The sequence below is a fragment of the Danio rerio genome, chromosome 2 (genome assembly GCF_052040795.2).
Source record: "Danio rerio strain M-AB ecotype USA chromosome 2, GRCz13ab, whole genome shotgun sequence".
Classification (NCBI taxonomy): domain Eukaryota; kingdom Metazoa; phylum Chordata; class Actinopteri; order Cypriniformes; family Danionidae; genus Danio; species Danio rerio.
In genome coordinates, this window is record NC_141022.1 from 2,898,931 (window position 1) to 2,923,280 (window position 24,350).

The 24,350-nt window shown below is 35.7% G+C and overlaps 1 protein-coding gene and 1 long non-coding RNA gene across 5 annotated transcripts in view; one reads left to right on the forward strand and one right to left on the reverse strand.

The window, feature by feature from the left end:
• pth1r (parathyroid hormone 1 receptor) overlaps nt 1-24,350 on the reverse strand; it is a 217,854-nt gene that overhangs the window by 70,937 nt on the left and 122,567 nt on the right.
• On the forward strand, nt 17,400-24,097 carry LOC147846187 (uncharacterized). Its single transcript, XR_015478129.1, has 3 exons — nt 17,400-18,069; nt 19,562-20,184; nt 20,262-24,097. It is a non-coding gene; the product is annotated as an uncharacterized LOC147846187 (long non-coding RNA).

Below are 24,350 nucleotides of genomic sequence, written 5' to 3' on the forward strand. Positions count from 1 at the left end.
AACATCTCTGGAGAGATCTGAAAATGGCTGTACATCGTCGCTTCCCATCCAACCTGATAGAGCTTAAGAGGTACTGCAAAGAGAAACGGGCAACAATTCCCAAAGACAGGTGTGCCAAGCTTGTGGCATCATATTCAACAAGACTTGAGGCTGTAATCGCTGCCAGAGTATTGAGCAAAGGCTGTGAATACTGATGCACATGTGATTTTTCAGCTTTTTTATTTGTAATAAATTTGCAACAATTTCAAAAACTCTTTTTTTCACATTGTCATTATGGGGGATTGTGTGTAGAATGTTGAGGAAATAAATTAATTTAATCTATTTTGGAATAAGACTGTAACATAAACAAATGTGGGAAAAGTGAAGCGCTATCAATACTTCCCGTGTGAACTGTAGAGACTAAGCCAAAAAAAATGAATGAATGAATGGATGGATGAATGATCTATTGATTTTACTTTAAAACTGACTTGTTTAGCACGTTTTGAGCCAAAATACTCAGCCTTAACTACTGCACTAAATGTCTTTCAAACTTCTTAAAGAACTAAAACACATAACAAACTTTTATTATACCTTGTTCATTTCCCCACAGCATTCAACACCTTTACATTTACACGTTCAAATTGATGGCGAGTGCACTAAAGCAGCTTCTATTCTTGCACTTTAACAATGGCTCCTGTCATTCAGCTCTTTGAGAATGAAACCGTGTAGGAACAAAAAAATCAAGTCAAGATGCATACACCTACAATATTTCACAGTCATGCATATATATATATTCTGAGGTCACTGCTTAGTCATATTTCATATTATTGTCAAAACAATGGTAAAAAACATGCTTTGAGTATATTTCTTGAATTTCATACATTCTGAAGAACAGTATAAAAACTTATATTTGAGGTTTCTACGCTGTAGGTGTAGCTGTACAGTGCTCAGTGGTTAGCATTGTCACCTCACAGCAAGAAAGCCGCTAATTCCAGTCCTGGCTAGGCCAGTATGCATTTCTGTGTGGAGTTTGCATGTTTGCATGGGTTTCCTCCGGGTGCTCCAGTTTCCCCCACAGTGTCATTGTAGATTCACCATAGGTGAATTGAGGAACTAAATTGGTCATATTTCAGTGTGTGTGAATGTGCGATATATGGGTGTTTCCCAGAACTGCGTTGCAGCTGAAAGGGCATTTGCTGCATAAAACATGCTAAAATAGTTCATTCCGCTGTGGCCACCTCCCAAATAACAAAACAATCTCATGGCAATTTGTAATTTTTTGATTTAGTAACTAATTCATATGAATTCGTATGATCTAATTCGTACAATTTAGTACGATTTGCTCATGACCCAATGACGGTTTGGGTTAGGGGTATGGTTAAGTGCCACGCCTCCTTTTTAAAATTCTACATTTTTGTACAACTGAACTCGTACTGTACGAATTCGTACAAATTAGTCACTAAACGGACAAAAGGTAAAATACTTACGTTTCCTCGTGAGATCATGCTGGAAATAGAGACTAAGCTGAAGGAAAATGAATGAATGAATCTCTGCTGTAAACAATGCAGGGTTCCACAAAATTCCTTCATATTGTCCAAACACAAGTTTGTACTCAAAACAATTAAGTTGTCCCCCAAAAATCTCAAGAATTGTGTTGTTTCAACTCATTTTAATTAAGTAGTTTAACCAAACATGCAGACTCCCAACACATGCACACACTGGGGCTGCACTATCAGTCGAAAAAAGATCGCGACCTTGATTCGACCCTACACACGATCTTAATTCTGCTCTTTTACGATTTAGCCAATTATATTTTCAAGCTCAGGAGTGAAGCGTAAAGGCACATTGTCATCACATTGTTTTATATACGTTGCTCAACCTCTAAATGCTGTTAAAAGAGCCACATACTGTATTTATTATGTATAATTCATCCAAAAATGTAATTTCTGTCTTAATGTAATGACATATTTAGTATCACACATGAGCTGACGCACTGTTTGTTTACTACCGAGAGGACCCACCAATGATAACATGTAACAAGAATAACTTGTAATAAAGTTGTGAGTAACGTTCAGTTGAGTAAAAGTGAAACCGAAAGTGCGCACATCATTTAAATGATCATATCACATTTTATATTTGTGATTACGACAAGCATTTGATTTGTTTTTTGCGCCGGGTGTATGATAGGGCCCACAGTTATTGAAAAGTGTTCGAAAAAGAAAAGTCATTGTGGCCGCATGATTTCACCACGTTTTCAGACTGTTGTTTATTTATTTATTTATTTTTGCTTTTGTTTTACCTCCTTTCTGGAACCGTTCATTGTCGGACTTGAAGCCTGTTGTCGCGATCAATTCTGTTCTCCGTCGACGTATGAGGCAAGCTACTGGGCAAACTGGTAACATCGAAAAAGCCGTCCACACAGAGGTAAGTGGTCAGCGGTCAGCGCTAAAATGAGCAGAAGCCATCGGCGCCATCATACCATCCCCATAGCATTCATTTTAAAGACGAAATGGCCACTTAATTCGAACTCTCCAGAAATGTAGCCAGGGGTACATGTCCACAATGAGCCTGTGATGCATGGTGGTGTGCATTGGAGATTGTTTACTCAGCATATAAAATAATAATAAAATAAATAATACTGACCTTAAAATATTCATTAAAAAAAATTAAGAGCTGCTTTTATTCTAGCCGAAATAAAACAAGTAAGACTTTCTCCAGAAGAAAAAATATTATAGGAATTACTGTGAAAAATTCCTGAATCTGTTGAACCTCATTTGAGAAATATTTTAAAAGAAAAGGAGGGCTAATAACTTTGACTTCAACTGTAGAGCTGCTTAATGAATTGTTAAAAGATGGTCATCTGAATTGAAAGATGTCTTTGTCAGACCACCCTTGATGTTGGAGTTTATATATGGCGCTCTTTCTCTTTCCTACTATTATTAGAGCATCTCATGGTGGTGTGCATTGGGGATTGTTTACTCAGCAAATAGCTTGCTGAGTCGGTTTTATCTATTCTAGTCCGTGCTTTAGGTGGCGGAGCTCAACCTCAAGTCAAGGCCAGAGTTCTTATTTGTTATTATTGCACGTTTGCGCTTCAGTTAAAACCCAAGTCTCCATGAACAAGCTTTTCATTGAGAGAGAAAGAGACACTGAGGTTTGAGCCTGGGTCGCTCAGTGCAGGGATGTGGCTTCCTAAAAAAAAACCCAGAGACTCTGTGTGAAAATAGCCTGACGCTCAAAGTTTTGCGGTCGGGTGTAAAATAACACCGGCAGATTGCTATAAAAGCTTTCATATATCAAAACCACCGGCACAATTGGGACCAGGCGGGTTGCGAGAGATAAATATTATTCTGAAAGCCCAAGTGACATCATCAATAGCCACAGCCTCATCGGATATATCGTTTCTAGCTTTCCTCATAACCTTGGATTGCTGGAAATTATATATGTTGTGTTTTTGTGTGGAGCCGTGTCTGGAAGCGGAGGGTCTGCGGTTGAACGCTCTATATGTGAAAGGAGAACCTCCATGCTTGGCTATTGTTATTTTGGAAACGTAAACCACTATGAGAATCTATTTTATTTTATTTATTTATTACTTTATTTAAAAAATAAATTACTTATTTTAGTTTATATTATGATTATTATTATTATTATTTTATTTTTCATTGTATTAAATTTTTTTTTTGGCGAGGCAGTGGCGCAGTAGGTAGTGCTGTCGCCTCACAGCAAGAAGGTCGCTGGTTCGAACCTCGGCTCAGTTGGTGTTTCTGTGTGGAGTTTGCATGTTCTCCCTAACTTTGCGTGGGTTTCCTCCGGTTTCCCCCACAGTCCAAAGACATGCGGTACAGGTGAATTGGGTAGGCTGAATTGTCTGCAGTTTAGAAGTGTGTGTGTGAATGTGTGTGTGGATGTGTCCCAGAGATGGGTTGCAGCTGGAAGGGAATCCGCTGCGTAAAAACTTGCTGGATAATTTGGCGGTTCATTCAGCTGTGGCGACCCCGGATTAATAAAGGGACTAAGCCGACAAGAAAATGAATGAATGAATGTATTCAATTTTTACTTTATTTTATAAAATGTTTTATTTGTTTATTTTATATTATTTTTATTATTAATATTGTTTATTTTTTATTATATTTTATTTTATTATTGTTGTGGTTATTATTATTATAGGTGTTGTTATTATTATTATTAATATTATTATTATTAGTGTTATTATTAGTGTTATTATTATTATTATTATTTTAAATAAAAAAGTAACTACAATTTGTTTTTAAAAATAACATTGTCAATACTGTATGGTCATTTTCGTGACAGTAAAAAAATGAAATGACCCAAACATAATAAATGCTATTTTATTTTTTATAATAATGTATTTTATATAAAATATATATTTTTATAATAATAATTTTATAATAATTTTTATAATTTTACTTTATTTATTATATATTTTTTTCTTTACTAATTTTTAAATAATTAAAATAATATATTAGACAAAAAATAATTAAGAGTTATATAATAAATAATAATGTCATAATTAAAAAATCATCTTTATTTTATTTTAATTATTAATTTATTGTATTTTACCTTGTATTTATTTATTTACTTTCAACTTATTTTATTAGGTTTTAATTTACATATATATATATATATATATATATATATATATATATATATATATATATATATATATATATATATATTTTTTGGCAGTATACAAATAATTATACAAATGAAATGACACAAAGAATTAATGTAATAATGTTATATAAATAATAATAAATAATATAATAATTTATTTTTTATTATTTATTTATTTATTTATTTATTTGTTAAAAATTACAAACAAAAAATTTATTCTACCATTTGAATACATTAACCTTGGATAGTTGGAAATGATATATGCTGTGTTTGTGTTATGTGTGGAAAGCAGAACACTGTTAGAGGTGGTCTGTGGCTTAATGCTCTATATATAAGACTATAAAAACCTCCACGTTTGGCTATTGTTATTTTGGAAATGTAAAGCACACATGGCAGAAACTCCCTCCAGAACATGATCCCGCAAAACAGGCCTGTTGTCTGAAACTCTCCTTTAATTACATTCGTGAAAAATCTGACAAGCTGGTCTCCAGGCATATAAAATGTGCTCCATCATGCGCTTTGATTTTTCCCTCTGAAAATCTTTAATTACAGGCATAGGAAAATAATGAATCTGCAGTAAAGCCGTGCGCCGAGATTTATCCTTAACTAGTTATTTGTGGGAAGTTTGGGGGCAGCTGGTTTCAATAACAGCAAAGCCAGAAATACTAGCAATGCCAAGAAAATGTGGGAGAGGAAAAAAAGCAAAGAGGCATTTCTGTCGGGATCTGTGGAGAAAGAGAGAAACTAGGAGAGAGATAATTCTGAAGCAGAGCTCTATTTAGTGGGAATATCTGTGTTTTAAACTGCAGGTGGCGCAGGATAATAGCATTAATGCAGACTCTTAGCTATGGCTTCACTTATTCATTCATTCTTTCATTTCCTTTTCGGCTTAGTTTCTTTATTAATCAGGGGTCGCCACAGCGGAATGAACCGCCAACTTATCCAGTATTTTTTTTACGCAGTGGATGCCCTTCCAGTTGCAACCCATCACTGGGAAACACCCATACACACTTAATCACACACATACACAACGGACAATTTTAAGTACCCAATTCCCCTGTAGCGCATGTGTTTGGCCTTGTGTGTGTGCTTCTCAGAGCACCTGGAGAAAACCCACACCAACATAGGAAGAACATGCAAACTCCACACAGAAATGCCAACTGACCCAGCCGAGGCTCGAACCAGCAACCTTTTTGCTAAGAGGCGATTGTGCTACCTACTGAGACACCATGATGCCCCTTATTTCACTTATGCTGAATTAATATTAGAAATGATGGACATCGTTAGTGCCAGTAAACAAATGAAATGAAGCAAAAGTATAATAAATTAAATACATTAATCCACCGTTAATGTATTTTTAAAACAAAGTTACCAAAGTTTACATGTAAATACATATACACTCACCGGCCACTTTATTAGGTACACCTGTCCAACTGCACGTTAGCACAAATGTCTAATCAGCCAATCACATGGCAGCCACTTAATGCATTTAGGCATGCAGACATGGTCAAGGCGATCTGCTGCAGTTCAAAGCGAGCTTCAGAATGGGAAAGAAAGAGGATTTAAGTGACTTTGAACGTGGCATGGTTGTTGGTGCCAGACGGGCTGCTCTGAGTATTTCAGACACTGCTGATCTACTAGCAGTTTTGCCTTTAATTAAAGAGTTAACAAACTATTATTTACTATATACTATTTACTATATACTATTAATTTACTGTATACTATTAATACTATTAAAATACTATTTTATGTATTATTTTTGTGTGTCATTTTATTTGTATACTGCCACAAAAAAAAAAAAAAAAAAAATATATATATATATATATATATATATATATAAAATATATATAATATATATTTATAAAATATATATATTAAAAATATTAAAAAATATATATATATATATATATATATATATATATATATATATATATATATATATATATATATATATATATAAAAACACAGAACAATGTTTTGTGTTTAAGTTGTATATTTTATGCCATAAAATATTAAGTAGCTGTGTAATAAGCGGGATAGAGTACATGCAGTAAGTAAATAAAGAAAGTTGTTTTCATAAATAAAGCCATTCAGTCTCATTCAACTGTGCAGAACACAGCAGCAGAGGTCCTGCATTACTGACTGATATCAATAATCCATCTTCTCAGTCATCCATGCACCGTTGATCACTGCATTCAAGTGAACGTATTTATTAGCATTCAGAATGCAATCAAACACAATCAAAGTGGAATGATCATTGAACCATTAAAATGATGTATCAAATCCTGAAATCCACACAATGACAATAGCATGCTTGGCATAAATCTCTCATTAAAGGTCTCATGATGTTTCTCTTGTTCTCGAATGGCATTTTAAAAAGCAAGAAAAATTTCTGTGTTTCTGTAGAGATGAAAGCTGTGATTGGATGGCTTTGACACTCTTTAATTTTAGCGGGACGGATGCATTCATATCATATTTGCAGTTCTCCAACAGAAAAACGAGTTTGTGTATCAACAGTCAGTTTGTTTCATGTCATTTCTGTGCTTAACCGAGGGGCAAATCTTTCATCTGAAATGTAAAGAGTATATTCCCACACACACATTAGCTAGTAATAAACATTTATAAACAAGTATTTATGTGTATAAAGTGTCTGTTTTGTGAGAAGTGCTGCTCATTATGATATGTGACCGACCCGTACAGCTTTACACATTTATTCGAGCGAGCATGACGTCGACTTAAACTTTGTCATACACCACGCCCACCAAAAGGGTACCCTTTGTAGTGGAAACGCAAGCCTGATAAAGGTGACCCGTACCGACCCGAACCGTACCGTATTGTAACAGCAGGCCCGGATTGGCTAATCGGGAGGACCGGGAGAATTCCCGGTGGGCCGGTCCGTTTTTTGGTGTCCCTAGCTTCAGAATCTGTTGCTCTCAGCAGTCACACTTTTTAAATTAATTTATTTTTTTGACCAGTCTTCTTATTCATTATTTTACCGTAGCTCTGCTCTGTTTATATATAAGTAGCCTGCAAGTTTTTGGTGATATAACTACAACTGCTGTGGTTCAGTGGTTAGCAGGTTAGATTATGATGCCGCCAACTGGAGTTTGATTCTCGTCTGAGTATGTTTTTTTTTTTTTTTTTTTTTTTATTGTTAAGACATATAATACTGTTAGAGTTGTTGAACATTTGAAGTTCTAAAGCAGCTGTTTTCTTAAAAAAGACGTGATATTGTAATTAGAAACTGAATTAAAATGACCTTATTTTAATATAGTCAGTCGTGAACTGAGGTGGGCCGGTCTGAGGCTTGAAACTCCAGGGCTGAAAAGCAGTCCCATTCCGGCCCTGTGTAACAGTCAATAGAAAACGAGGCATAAATCTAACCTAATATTAACATCTTATGACAGTGCCTGCTGGGAAAAACTCAACCATAAGCATGTGGTGATGAACAAGTCATATAATGAACCAAACAACAATTCTCACAAGCAGAGAAACACACTAATATATAGAAGAAGCTCAATGTCGCTTTCACAACTACTAATGTCTATCTTGGTAACACATGTGCAGTGGTGTAAAGTAACGAATTACACATACTCAAATTACAGTAATTAAGTAGTTTTCTCAGGAATTGTAATTTAGTAATTCAGTAATCAGTAATTTACTCCACTACTTTCCTTCATCCTGCAGTCACTACTTTATTTTTACTTGTTTATGGGGATTAGAAAAACCAGTCCTGTGATTCCTGTCCAATCAAATCACACATAGAAGGTAAATAGCATCATAATGAACAACCTCAAAATAGGGTTGATCAAAAGAAATATATTAATGCAATTCAAATATATAATATATGAATTGATGTTTACTTTAAACTTACTATAAATATATAATTATATTGTTCAATTATTATGATTAAAATATTTTTTTTGTCAAATAATTTTGTGGCTAAAAAGCATCGGTTCAGGCACCATTTTGGCACCGGTACCATTTTAAAAGTATCGATTTAGCACCGGTATTGAAATAACCCCAAACGATACACAATCCTACCTCAAAACATGTGCGCTTTTAAATTGCAGCAAAATGTTCGGAAGCAATAAAAGTGTACACAATGTCCAAATTCTTTACATGCATTGACCCAGAGACTAGATGCATTTTACTGATAAGAAGATGACGGATGTTTACTGTTTGATGATCGAAATGGCCTTAAACACCCAGCAGGCACAAGATGTCAACATGACGTCAGAATGAAGTTGTACCCCAGTGTCATGGGGATGTTTCATTTTGTTTTTCCATGAAAATCATGGAAGTGTCAGATTTGATGTCAAAATGATGTTGGTTTAAGATGTTGGCTCGACATTGGATTTTGGTCACTTTCCAACACAACCTAAAGTCAACCAAATATCCATTTGATTTTGTTATTGAACAAATAACGTTGTCCTTAGATGCTGGCTAGACATTAGCCCCTTTCACACATACAGACCTTTCCGGAAAATTACCGGCAATTTTCCGGAAAGGTTGTATGTGTGAACAGGCCCTTTTTGAAAATACCGGTAAATTCGTTCTGGCTATTTTCCGGAAAGAGAAGTTGTAACATTACCGGTAATTTGCCGGAATGCTGCGCTGTGTGAATGCAGAAGGAAGATTGCCGTAATAAGCGCGTCCACGTCTAGAACGGGCTGACGTGAGACACCTGTTTTAGCCAATCAGAACAGTCAGACGCATTCACGTGCGCGCGGTTTATGAGAATAAAAGCCTTTGAATATTTTTTTCCAGACACCTTTAGCTGCTAGATGTTAGTCAGATAACGTTTCTATGTTCCTTCTTAATGCTGTGTAAATAATTATCGATAAAATGTCTATAATAATTCGTTGTTTGTTTACCTTCAAGCTTTGCGTGTGCCCGTGAGCGCCCATAGCGCCAGCACACACACATATCATGAACATCTCGACATGCGAAAGTGTTCCTCTATATGTTTTCATTGGAGTTGTACTCAATACTGATCCATCCAAAGAGTTTGTAATGTAGTCAAATGTTTACAAACACAAGCGCAGCCGTTTGAGGTCATTTCTGGTTAATGATGTCAGAATTTACCGGCATTTTGCGATGGATGTGTGAATGCTCTTTTCCGGAAAAATTCCGTAACGTCCTCGCCTGTGTGAACAGCGCTTTTTTGAATATACCGGTAAAGTAGTTCCGGAAATGTTCTGGATATTTACCGGTATCACTGTGTGAAAGGGGCTATTGATTTTTGGTCACCTGACATCACAACCTAAATCTAACCTAATGTTAATGTCTTAAAATGTTGTGTGCCAGCTGGGCAATAACCTGATGCACTACAGAATGTTACGTTTACACACACATCCACAAATTACATGTAAACGTATCAGCTTTTAAAAGCGTAATACTCACTACTCTTAAGTACTTTTGAAAGGGCTACTTTTTACTCATACTTTGAGTAATATTTACAACAGATACTTTTACTCTACTTACACTACATTTTTAGGCAAGTAATGGTACTTTTACTCGAGTATGATTTCTCAGTACTCCTCCACCACTGCACATGTGACACTAAAATAATGCAAAAAACATGACATATCAACATTAGATGTAACATTAAACTCTAAGGTGCATCACTGATGAGAAGAAATGTCCTGTTAAACAAGTTATGGACTTTTACTGTAGTATTTTTTGCAGTTAAAATCATGGACATGTTTTACAGTGCATTAGTGTATCTAAGCCATACTTGTCATTTAATGATATTGCATTGTTAACCAGAAAGAAATCAGCATTCCTGTTTGTCATTGAGCCACAGCTTATGTATATTGAGCCGTATCGGTCCAAGCACACACACCAGAAAACATGCATTCTCAGTCAGCAGCAGGTCGTATGTCTTGGCTGTAGGTCTGTGTGTTTTCACGCATGGTTAACTCTGTTCCTGAGGGGCCGTAATCCTGTAGAGTTTACTTCCACCATGAATAAAACACACTCGCTTCAAACTTTCAAGCAATCCCGAAGAGGTGAAATGGATTTTTCTGGTATGTTTGATTTTGTATGTAACTAAACTCTGCAGGACATCGGCCCTACGAATGACCATTCCTGATGTAGCCTACGCTATTTACACATCTTATGTGCTCACAGCGGCACGTCTGTGGTAGCAAGTGCAGCAGAACTGGTCCATGTTACCATGCTAAACTATCCAGGGAGTTATCAGGATAGAAATGTACAGTTCTGGCATTAAACTCTATATAGGACACAATGATGTTGCTATTTTTGCAGATAATTGATATTTTTGCTTTTATAACCACATTTGCTCTCTCCAGTACACCTGTGCTGAATGTCTTTGAATTGTGTCCAAACCCTAGCCAACACATGGAAAAGAACTACGGCATGCAGAAATGGTGTACTCTGACAAAGACATGGTCAAAACACTGCTGAGTCCAGTCTTTCCTCAGTCAGAGACAAGCAGCGGCCGGACGTTTTCCTTTCGATGACGGAGTCTTGAAAACAGAGTCGCTTTTCCTTTTACTGCTGTAGGAAATCTTCTTAATGTGCAGTGACATGCATTTATTGTACCAGGGCCAGAACTGTCTTTGGCAGTGTGTCCCAAAAGCAAGAGAGCACTGAACATCGCTTTGACAGCAAAGAAGAGAAAGACAGTGGTTAGCACTAAATTTGAGTTTAAGACTAAAGAGAAAGGAAATTAATTTATTGTCTTATTTATACTCCACATTTGATTCATTTGTTGTCCAATGATGGACCACAATGTTAAATTATGCTAAAGGCCATATCACACATTTCATAGATGAATGCCAACAAACATAAACAAACAAGATGACCACTGGATTTAGATTGTTGTGAAAATATCCAACTGACAAATCAAATCAATTAACCAAATCAACCGACCAGCCAACCAAATTAACCATTCATTAAAATCAATCAACTAATCAATCAGCAGGCCAATCAACCAACCAATATACCAACTAACCAACCAACTTAATCAATCAACCAACCAACTCAAACGTCAAACCTACTCCACCACCCAAACAACCAGCCAAATCAATCAACCAACCAATGAACCAACCAAACTACCAACCAACTTAACCAAACAACTTACTCAATCAACCAAACAATCAACCAACTCAATTATCCAAATCAACCATTCAATCAAATCAATACATTAATCAACTGTCCAACCGACCAACCAACCAACCAATTTACCAACTAATTAACCAACCAAACAACCAAATAAACAACCAACCAACGAAATACACATTCAACCATCTCAGCCAACCAACCAACCAAACAACCAACCAAATAAACAACCAACCAACCAACCAACCAACTCAACCAACCAACCAAGCAACCAACAAAATAAACAATCAACCAACTCAACCAACCAACTCAACCAACTAACTCAACCAGCCAAGCAAACAACCAACCAATTCAACCAACCAACCAACCAACCAACCAACCAACCAAACAAACAAACAAACCAATCAACCGACCGACCGACCGGCCGACCGACTGACCAACCAACTCAACCAACCAACTCACCAACCAACCAACCAACCAACCAAACAAACAAACAAACCAATCGACCGACCGACCGACCGACCGACCAACCAACCAACCAACTCACCAACCAACAAAACAACTCAGCCAATCAACCAACCAACCAACCAAATTATCATTCAATCAAATCAATGATTCAATTCGATCAAACCAATCAAATCAACTAACCAAATCAACTGAACAACCCCACAAACAAATTAACCACTCAATCAAATTAATCAATAATCAACCAACCAACCAACCAAATTAACCAATCAATCAATCAATCAAACAATAAGAATACTCTTCCACCCAACCATCCTTCTCAAGGTTAAAAACTGTCTGGTTCCTGGTGAGACCCCATCAGTCTATTGCCGTTTGTTGGAAAATCATCACACTGCTCAGACTTTCCAGGATCCAACAATTGCCAATTGAACATGTTTATTTGTAGGAAAACAAACTCTGACAAACAGCAACAGATGCCGACAGGAGTAACACACTGATCCAACAAACTCCCACAGGTTTGTTTGTTGGCATTTGTCTGTGTGAAATGGGATCGAGGACCACAAAATGGTCCATTTTTGGAAATTGATATTCATGTAATATCTGAAAACTGAATGAATGCGCTTTCCATTGGTGTATACTTTGTTAGGATAAGATAACTTATGGTCTAGATATTGAAAAATATTAAAGGTTCGAAAAAGATATATAAAAACTGAGAAAATCACATTTAAATTAGTCCAAATTAAGATATTATATTGTAAAAAATTTTGCTGCCGAAAAAACCTTCAAACCTTTGTCGAATCAAATGAACTTTCCTAGTCATCTCAACTTACATCAATCAAACAGACTAAAAATATTAAGTCAAACTTTTAATAACTTAAAAAAAATGTAAAATTAGTTAAAGCAACATGAAAATATTTGACAATTACCTGACTTTTTGTCATACATTTTATTTACAGTGTAGCTGCGCACATTACTAATCAAGTTAAAACTAGTCGAGTTTTAATATATTTACAGTGGCAAATTTACTAAATGTCTTCATGGAACATCGTTTTTCGATAATAAAACGATTATTTTGACACAGCATATTTTGGTTATTGCCTAAAACATACCCATGCACTACAAGACTTGAAATCTTAAGATTTAGGATTTGGTCTTAAGACTTTACATTTTTACATTAGTATGTTCTCTTTTTAAAACTTCTTTTTAGAATGAATACACCCCTTGTCCAAAAGTGTTTTCATTGAATTTCAGAAAAATCTCCATCTACCCTACACAGACAAAATCTTGACCATTTACTCTCACTGTGTATGTTCACATGTTGCCTCTACCGGTTGTGTAAAGTATTCTAATAATATATAGAGTGTATATCTTACGTGAACAAAGCACATGGTCCAGTTATATTGAAAAAAAAAGAAGTATTGCTGTTTCCATAGACATCCTTGTGTATTTTACAAACCCTAAATGGTATGTTTCGCTTGTAGTTATGTGTATTTGAATGTCTGACAACTAAATGTTATTTGTTTGAAAGCACGAATAAATTGTGATTCATGACAAGCCCTGCACACCTCTTTCATGCACCATTAGATTTTAGTTTTAGTAGTTGATGACATGCGCTCTGATTGTTCTAATCACACTGGTGGGATCAGCTTGGCTTGTCCCTGAAGCGTACAATCACACCAGTGTGATCGTATGAGTGAAAAGATTAATAACTAATTTCTAATAACTGATAGTTTTTATCTTTGCCATGATGACCACATTATATTTGACTATATATTTTAAATATACTAGTATTCAGTTTAAAGAGATATTTAAAGCCATAATTAGGTAGGGTTATTAGGCAGGTCATTGTACGATGGCTTGTTCTGAAGACAATCAACCAAAAATATTGCTTAAGGGGGCTAATAATAATGACCTTAAAAGTTTTTTTTTAAACTGCTTTTATTCTACCCGAAATAAAACAAATAAGACTTTCTTTAGAAGAAAAAGTATTATTAGACATACTGTGAAAATATCTTTGCTATGTTAAACATAATTTGACAACTGTATGTTCACTCTCTCCAGTTCACCTGTGCTGCATGTCTTTGAAATGTGTGCAAACTCAAACCAACACATGGAAAAGAAACACAGCATGCTGCCATTGTGTGTTCTGATATCAGTGTCAGTGCTAACCATGCTAAAAGCTGCTAAAATTGCAGATGCTGTAAGAATTTATAACACTGCTGAGATTCCACTGACACAACGATGTGATCTGCTTCAAGAGCTTGAGAAAAAGACAGCAAATTCAGAACAGACACGTTTAAAAAGGTCACCGTCAAACAACAATTTAACCGTAAAACTCTAGCTTGAAAATTAAACTGGTTTCCATTTCATTTATTTATTTATTTTTAAAAGACACGTCAAGCTAATTTTTAAGGTTACATTTATTTTATTTATTTTATTTTATACATTTATTTTTGTTTATTGTGTTGTAAGACTGAAGGGTAGGACAAAATAACTTTATGTCACAAAAAATTTAATTATCTTATGCTTTGAATGACATTTATTTATTTATTTATTTATTTATTTATTTATTTATTTATTTATTTATGTCATGCTAATTTTTTAAAAAATATATTATTATTTACCTTCTTGTTTATTATGTTGTAAGACCTCAGGTTTAATTATCTTTTGCTTTTAACGACATATATTTGTTTATTTTTAAAAGACATGTCAAGCTAATTTTCAAGGTTACATTTTCTTTTTATTATTACTTAAATTTACAACATTATATTGTAAGACCAAAAGACACCTGAACTAATCTTCATGTCACAAAAAAGTTCAATTATCTTATGCTTTTAATGACATATATTTATTTATTTATTTATTTATTTATTTATTTATTTATTTATTTATTTATTTACAAAAGACATAAAGCAAATTGTCAAGGTTCCATTTTTTAAATTTTATTTAACTAAAACAAAATAAAATCCTCACACAACATGATTTGCTACTGTGAACAGTGAAAATGTGAAAATAAATAAATAAATAAATAAATAATAAATAAAATAAAACCTCACATAACATAATTTGCTACTATGAACTGTGAAAATAACTAACTAACTAAATAAATAAATAAATAAATAAATAAAATAAAACCCTCACACAACATGATTTGCTACTCTGAACTGTGAAAATAAATAAATAATTAATAAATAAATAAATAAAATAAAACCCTCACACAACATGATTTGCTACTGTGAACTGTGATAAATAAATAAATAAATAAATAAATAAATAAAATAAAACCCTCACACAACATGATTTGCTACTGTGAACTGTAAAAATGTGAAAATAAATAAATAAATAAATAAATTTAAATAAATTTAAATAAAAAATATAATAAAACCCTTACAAAACATGATTTGTTACAGTGAACAGTGAATAATAAATAAATAAATAAATAAATAAATAAATAAATAAATAAATAAATAAATAAATAAATAAATAAAATAGATTTTGTGTACCAGATTAGGTTTGTAAAGTTTTGTTAAATAATAAATATTTGTTGGACTGAATAATATAAATTTAAATTGATAAATTCTCCTTAATAAATTAATAAATCATAATACAAAAACTAATGACTTACAAATGCTACAACACAAGTGACTTTCCAGTGAAGTCTCAGCATTTTCGAAACAGCTAAAAAAGAAAAGACCATACAAACTCTTTGTCAGAGGTTACGTGCTTGGGCTAATATCTTCTTCTGACTATGATCAGAAAGACATGTGCACCCTTCCAAATGGGGTCAGAAAACAGCCACCAGAAAGAGCGCAGAGTCATCAGGTAAACAGGTCAGATCTGACTAAGACCATCTCACCCAACATCCGGCACAAATAACATCACTTCACATCACTGCCCTGATCTCACTGGATCTGAGTCAATGCCTTTGCTTTTTTATAACTATTATTATATAACTATTATATTATATTATATTATATTATATTATATTATATTATATTATATTATATTATATTTATATTCAGTTGAAGTCAGAATTATTAGCCTTAGATATCTAGTACCATGAAGAATATCAAGTCAAATATTATGTGCTGTCATCAAAATAAATCAGCTAGAAATGAGTTATTAAAACTATTATGTTCAGAAATATGTTGAAGAAAATCTCCCCTCCGTTAAACAGAAAAAAAACACAGGAGGGCTAATAGTTCCGACTTCAACTATATATTATGATTACCCCTGTCTGTTATTCATCATTTCATATTTCCTCAGACATCTGTAAACCAGCACAGATGAGACACTGAAAGTGACTTTGAACGAGTGAAAAGAGCACAGACGTTCGTCTTGGCATCGGCACGAAACAAGACGTCTGAAAGCATTATGTGTGACAGAGCTCAGGCAAGCTAACATTGACTGCATCTGAATGAGAAGTCAATGGAGTGCCAGATGCCTGCTTAGCATCACAGTCCAACTGCATTGAGATCAGTGCTGTCCAAAAGGAGATACAGGACCATCTAGAGCTTCTGAAACCACTCATTATAACCAAAGTCCCTTCAAGGCAAGGGATTTCACTTGGCGGCCATCTTTGAAACGCCTCTCGGGCAGTATGCTCGGGCATTCTGTCTAAATGGGGAAACATCAAATTCTCCAAAACTGCTTGCCAAGCTTACGATTGATTTTCATATTAGGAATAATCTATAGAATTAAAAAACAGCTGTGTCTTTAGTATCATTTCTAAACGTTCGAATCACACAAAATCTGCAGAGAGTCACGTCTGATCTGAGCATCTCCCCTGGGTTATCTTCAGTCTATATCGATCGATGATTGGCTGCTGAACTAGAAGGCGGGCTTTATTCGCTATATACGATCAATGATTGGCTCCTGAAGTAGGCGGAGCTTCATTCACCATATTGACCGTTGCACTTTTCCCCATTCAAAAAGATACGAGTGTCATGTCTTGGGTCTTCTATAGTCTTTGTTATAGCCCAGTGCAGCTGAGTTAAAACACAACATGGGCAGTAATGGAAGGGTTGAGAAGTTCTGAGCTCAAGGCAAGGTTAAATCATCGCTGCTGTACAATCTCTACTTCTGCTTCTTGTCCATTTACATCAATCACAGCTACTAATTTAGAGTTGAAGTCGAAATTATTCGCCCTCCTTTTCTATTTCCAATATTTCCCAAATGATGAACAGATTCAGGAATTTCTCACAGTATTTCCTACAACATTTTTTTCTTCTGGAGAAAGTCTTTTTTTTGGGGGGGGGGATGGGCTAGAATAAAAGCAGTTCTTAATTTTTTTAAAACTTATTTTAAAGGTCAATATTATTAGCCCCCATAAGCAATATTTGTTTTGGATTGTCCACAGAACAAACCCCTGTTATACTATGACTTGCCTAAATTTTACCCTAATTACCCTAGTTAAGCCTGTAAATGTCACTTTAAGCTGAATACTAGTGTCTTGAAGAATATCTAGACAAATATTATGTGCTGTCATCATGTCGAAGACATATCTGGAGCAACATATTTTACATTTTAAAAAAACTACGCCCTCTAGTGGATTTGCCATCTAGAACAATTAACAAAATACACCCGGAGCAAAAATGTCAGCACCCTTAGTGAATTTATCATCTGAAACATTCAACGAATCTTAAATGGAGCAACATATGTCCCAAAAAATGTATAGAGCGGCATCTAGTGGATTTGTTATCTGAAACATTCAATAAAGTGTAAACAAAACAAGATCCAATAAAATGTATAGAGCGCCCTCTAGTGGATTTGTCATCTGAAACATTCAATAAAGCGTAAACTAAACAACATCTAAAAAAATGTATAGAGCGCCCTCTAGTGGATTTGTCATCTGAAACATTCAATAGAGCGTGAAGTAAACAACATCCAAAAAAAAAAAATGTATAGAGCGCCCTCTAGTGGATTTTTCATCTAAAACATTCAATGAAGCGTGAACTAAACAACATCCAAAAAAATGTATAGAGCGCCCTCTATTGGATTTGTCATCTGGAACATTCAATGAAGCGTGAACTAAACAAGATCCAAAAAAATGTATAGAGCGCCCTCTAGTGGATTTGTCATCTGAAACATTCAATAAAGCGTACACAACATCCAAAAAAATTTATAGAGCGCCCTCTAGAGGATTTGTCATCTGAAACATTCGAAGAAACATACCCAGAGCAACATATTTTACATTTTGAAAAAATGTAGACAGCACCCTCTAGTTTATTTGTCATCTAGAACTAACAAAATATACCCAGCGCAAAAATGTCAGCACCCTTTAGTGGATATGTCGTCTGTAACATTCAGCGAATTGTGAATGGAGCAACATATTTTATGTTCCAGAAAATGTATAGAGCGCCCTCTAGTGGATTTGTCATCTGAAACATTAAATGAAGCGTACACAACATCTAAAAAAATTTATAGAGCGCCCTCTAGTGGATTTGTCATCTGAAACATTCAATGAAGCGTAAACTAAACAACATCCAAAAAAATGTATAGAGCGCCCTCTAGTGGATTTGTCATCTGGAACATTCAATGAAGAGTGAACTAAACAACATCCAAAAAAATTTATAGAGCGCCATCTAGTAGATTTGTCATCTGAAACATTCAATGAAGCATACACAACATCCAAAAAAATGTATAGAGCGCCCTCTAGTGGATTTGTCATCTGAAACATTCGAAGAAACATACCCAGAGCAACATATTTTACATTTTGAAAAAATGTAGACAGCACCCTCTAGTTTATTTGTCATCTAGAACTAACAAAATATACCCAGCGCAAAAATGTCAGCACCCTTTAGTGGATATGTCGTCTGTAACATTCAACGAATTGTGAATGGAGCAACATATTTTATGTTCCAGAAAATGTATAGAGCGCCCTCTAGTGGATTTGTCATCTGAAACATTCAATGACGCGTAAACTAAACAACATCCAAAAAAATTTATAGAGCGCCCTCTAGTGGATTTTTCATCTGAAACATTCAATGAAGCGTGAACTAAACAACATCCAAAAAAAAAAATGTATAGAGCGCCCTCTAGTGGATTTTTCATCTAAAACATTCAATGAAGCGTGAACTAAACAAGATCCAAAAAAAATGTATAGAGCGCCCTCTAGTGGATTTGTCATCTGAAACATTCAATAAAGCGTACACAACATCCAAAAAAATTTATAGAGCGCCCTCTAGAGGATTTGTCATCTGAAACATTCGAAGAAACATACCCAGAGCAACATATTTTACATTTTAAAAAAATGTAGACAGCACCCTCTAGTTTATTTGTCATCTAGAACTAACAAAATATACCCAGCGCAAAAATGTCAGCACCCTTTAGTGGATATGTCGTCTGTAACATTCAACGAATTGTGAATGGAGCAACATATTTTATGTTCCAGAAAATGTATAGAGCGCCCTCTAGTGGATTTGTCATCTGAAACATTCAATGAAGCGTGAACTAAACAACATCCAAAAAAAATTTATAGAGCGCCCTCTAGTGGATTTGTCATCTGAAACATTCAATGAAGCGTGAACTAAACAACATCCAAAAAAATGTATAGAGCGCCCTCTAGTGGATTTGTCATCTGAAACATTCAATGAAGCGTAAACTAAACAACATCCAAAAAAATGTATAGAGCGCCCTCTAGTGGATTTTTCATCTAAAACATTCAATGAAGCGTGAACTAAACAAGATCCAAAAAAAATGTATAGAGCGCCCTCTAGTGGATTTGTCATCTGAAACATTCAATAAAGCGTACACAACATCCAAAAAAATTTATAGAGCGCCCTCTAGAGGATTTGTCATCTGAAACATTCGAAGAAACATACCCAGAGCAACATATTTTACATTTTGAAAAAATGTAGACAGCACCCTCTAGTTTATTTGTCATCTAGAACTAACAAAATATACCCAGCGCAAAACTGTCAGCACCCTTTAGTGGATATGTCGTCTGTAACATTCAACGAATTGTGAATGGAGCAACATATTTTATGTTCCAGAAAATGTATAGAGCGCCCTCTAGTGGATTTGTCATCTGAAACATTCAATGAAGCGTGAACTAAACAACATCCAAAAAAAATTTATAGAGCGCCCTCTAGTGGATTTGTCATCTGAAACATTCAATGAAGCGTGAACTAAACAACATCCAAAAAATGTATAGAGCGCCCTCTAGTGGATTTGTCATCTGAAACATTAAATGAAGCGTACACAACATCTAAAAAAATGTATAGAGCGCCCTCTAGTGGATTTGTCATCTGAAACATTCAATGAAGTGTGAACTAAACAACATCCAAAAAAATGTATAGAGCGCCCTCTAGTGGATTTGTCATCTGAAACATTCAACGAAAAGTACCCAGAGCAAGATATTTCACATTTCTCAAAAAAAGTCACATAGTTACACAGAGCCTGGGCTGGTTTATTCACCTGTGAAACCCCCATTCATGCAGCGAACGTTGAGTGATGACATAATCAGCTGGATTACACTTTTATTGAAGTCTTATCCCTACATATTGAGCTAATGATGTGACGTTTGAACGAGACAACTGGAATTGCACCATCAGAAAATAAAAAAAAACACACACTGCTGTTAAAAGTACCCACAAGTTTCCCTGGAAAAGAGCACAGCGCAGTCCTGTGTAATCCCTTCTGGGTGATTTGCCACGCTAAATAGAGATCTGGGAATAGAAGAGTGTGTGAAAGGACTTCATTTTTATGGTAACCTCAGTTTCCTTTCACTGTGGTCAGTTCATTCCCTGGTGGACGGACTCAGAGGCATTTTAAAGAAGATTTTTGGGCGGCCTATTGTCAAAGCCAGACTTGCTGTATTATTTGCTTTTCATCACAGGCTTATTTTACTTGTGTTAAGTCACTTTTGTCTCGCAGCATGAATCAGTTAAGGATGTTTATGTGCAAACTGGAGAGGATGTTAGGGAATCTTGCTGGGACAATAGGATTATGTGCTTTTAGTTTTTAAATTCAGGCTCGAATGAAACATGACTTGTACGAAGGCCTGTGCACCGATAGAAATCTGCAGATTTTTTTAGCCTATCACTGAGTTTGTTTATTTATATTGGTAAATGTGTATAGTTATACGTTCTTTATTTACATGTTAGTGCTGGGGAAATATTAATCATGATCAATCACATCCAAAATAAAAGACTGTTTTGGCATAATATATGTGTGAACTGTGTAGATATTATGCACATATCAATACACACATGCATGCATATATTTGAGACTTAGATGTAACAGACACTGAGCGGCCACTTTATTAGGTACACCTGTCCAACTGCTCGTTAACGCAAATTTCTAATCTGCCAATCACATGGCAGCAACTCAATGCATTTAGGCATGTAGACATGGTCAAGACGATCTGCTGCAGTTCACACCGAGCATCAGGATGAGGAAGAAAGGGGATTTAGGTGACTTTGAACGTGGCATGGTTGTTGGTGCCAAACGGGCTGGTCTGAGTATTTTAGAAACTGCTGATCTACTGGGATTTTCACGCACAACCATCACTAGGGTTTACAGAGAATGGTCGGAAAGAGAGAAAATATCTAGTGAGCAGAAGTTCAGATGCCTTGTTGATGCCAGAAGGCAGAGGAGAATGGCCAAACTGGTTCCAGCTGATAGAAAGGCAACAGTAACTCAAATAAGCACTCGTTACAACCGAGCTCTGCAGAAGAGCATCTCTGAACACACAACACGTCCAACCTTGAGGCGGATGGGCTACAGCAGCAGAAGAGCACACCGGGTGCCGCTCCTGTCAGCTAAGAACAGGAAACTGAGGCTACAATTCACACAGGCTCACCAAAACTGGACAATAGAAGATTGGAGAAACGTTGCCTGCTCTGATGAGTCTCCATTTCTGCTGACACATTCAGAGGGTCGGTCAGAATTTGGTGTTAACAACATGAAAGCATGGATCCATCCTGCCTTGTATCAGCGGTTCAGGCTGCTGCTGGTGGTGTAATGGTGTGGGGGAGATTTTCTTGGCACACTTTGGGCCCATCAGTAACAATTAAGCATGGTGTCAACGCCACAGGCTACCTGAGTATTGTTGCCGACCATGTCCATCCCTTTATGAGCACAGTGTCTCCATCTTCTGACGGCTACTTCCAGCAGGATAACGCACCATGTCATAAAGCGTGAATCATCTCAGACTAGTTTCTTGAACATGACAATGAGTTCACTGTGCTCAAATGGCCTCCACAGTCACCAAATCTCAATCCAATAGAGCACCTTTGGGATGTGGTGGAACAGGAGATTTGCATTATGAATATGCAGCCGACAAATCTGCAGCAACTGCATGATGCTTTTCTGTCAATATAAGGCAAAATCTCTGAGGAATATTTCCAGTACCTTGATTAAGGCAGTTCTGAAGGGAAATGAGGGCGCAACCCAGTACTATTAAGGTGTACCTAATAAAGTGGCCGTTGAGTGTGTTTATGATACTAATTATATAGAAATTTAAATATCTGTGGAACAAAATTGTTTTGTATAGTTTTTTTTTTTTATTTCATGTGGCAACTTTTTAGTTGCTATACTCTGAAAATTATACCAAAATAATTAGCAGCTTGTTGTTGCTTTTTTTTTTTTACTAAACTAGCACAATAATAATAAAAAACCTCACAAAAACAAACACATGTACACAAAAGATGATATTTTGAAGAAAGCTGCAAACTAAACCTATGACTTACCATGGACTTATTATCTTTCTTCAAAATATCTTCTTTTGTGTTGAACATTTTTGGGTGAACGATCCCTTTACGGATTTTGAATTAAGCTTAAAGTGTCTCTCTTGTATTGACTGCATTTCATATTCCTTCTATTTATATCAAATGCTCTGAACATAACATATGCCTATGACTGTAAAATATTTTCACAGGTCGTCTTGTATTTTGCTGGACAATCACTTCTAGCCATTGCACCAAGTCCGATGAAATTCTTGTGGGCAGATGGCATCACCACATGCTGCAGACGTAGAGGTTTTCTTGCTTGTCATCTCCAAGGGGAGTGTTTCAAATGGAGAAAATAGCAGAAATAAAGTGCTGGATAAAGACTGGCCATTTAAAGGTCACTGATTAAAATTGGACAAGGTGTTCGCATTGATCTGACAAGCACATTGACAAGCCGCGTGCACTTCACATGGTTAGGTGTGATTGTTACACTGTTGGGGACATAAAAGCAGTACACACACACACACACACACACACACTTGTACAGCTGTCTTTTTAAGATTTTTTTAAGATGGATGGACAGACGGACGGACGGACGGACGGACGGACGGACGGACGGACGGACAGACGGACAGACAGACAGACAGACAGACAGACAGACAGATAGACAGATAGATAGATAGATAGATAGATAGATAGATAGATAGATAGATAGATAGATAGATAGATAGATAGATAGATAGATAGATAGACAGCAATAAAGATACTGGTGTCGGCACAATAGCTTAGGGGTTAGCACACTGACATATGGTGCAGTCCCGAGTTCGAATCCCGGCTCGATGACATTTCCCATCCCTACCCCCCTCTCTCTCACACACACTTCGCTTCCTGTCTGAAATACTGTCCTCTCCAGTGCTTCTGACATCTGATCCTTTCAGAAATGGACAAACGTGAAAGTGAAGCATGAAAAAACAAAGGAGAAGCCAGAAAAACAAAGGAGCAAATGATTCTTTCAGCAACCTAAAACATGAACAGACTGCCATGTTTAATTATTATCTTGCCTTTTGGACTATTATGAACTGGGAATGACGAAATTACTCTCTAACAGAGGCTACATGTGCTGGTGAAGATTACAGATACAGATGAGAGGTCTGAAATGACTGTGGGCTATATTTCTTGTTGTTTTTGAACCCAAATAAGGACTAAATGTATCCTGTGTGTAGTTTTTTCTTTATTGTTAACATATCTAAAGCCCCTTTTCACACATACAGACCTTTTCGGAAAATTACCGGCAATTTTCCGGAAAGGTTGTATGTGTGAACAGGCCCTTTTTGAAAATACCGGTAAATTCGTTCTGGCTATTTTCCGGAAAGAGAAGTTGTAACATTACCGGTAATTTGCCGGAATGCTGCGCTGTGTGAATGCAGAAGGAAGATTCCCGTAATAAGCGCGTGCACGTCTAGAACGTGCTGACTTGAGACGTCTGCTTTAGCCAATCAGAACAGTCAG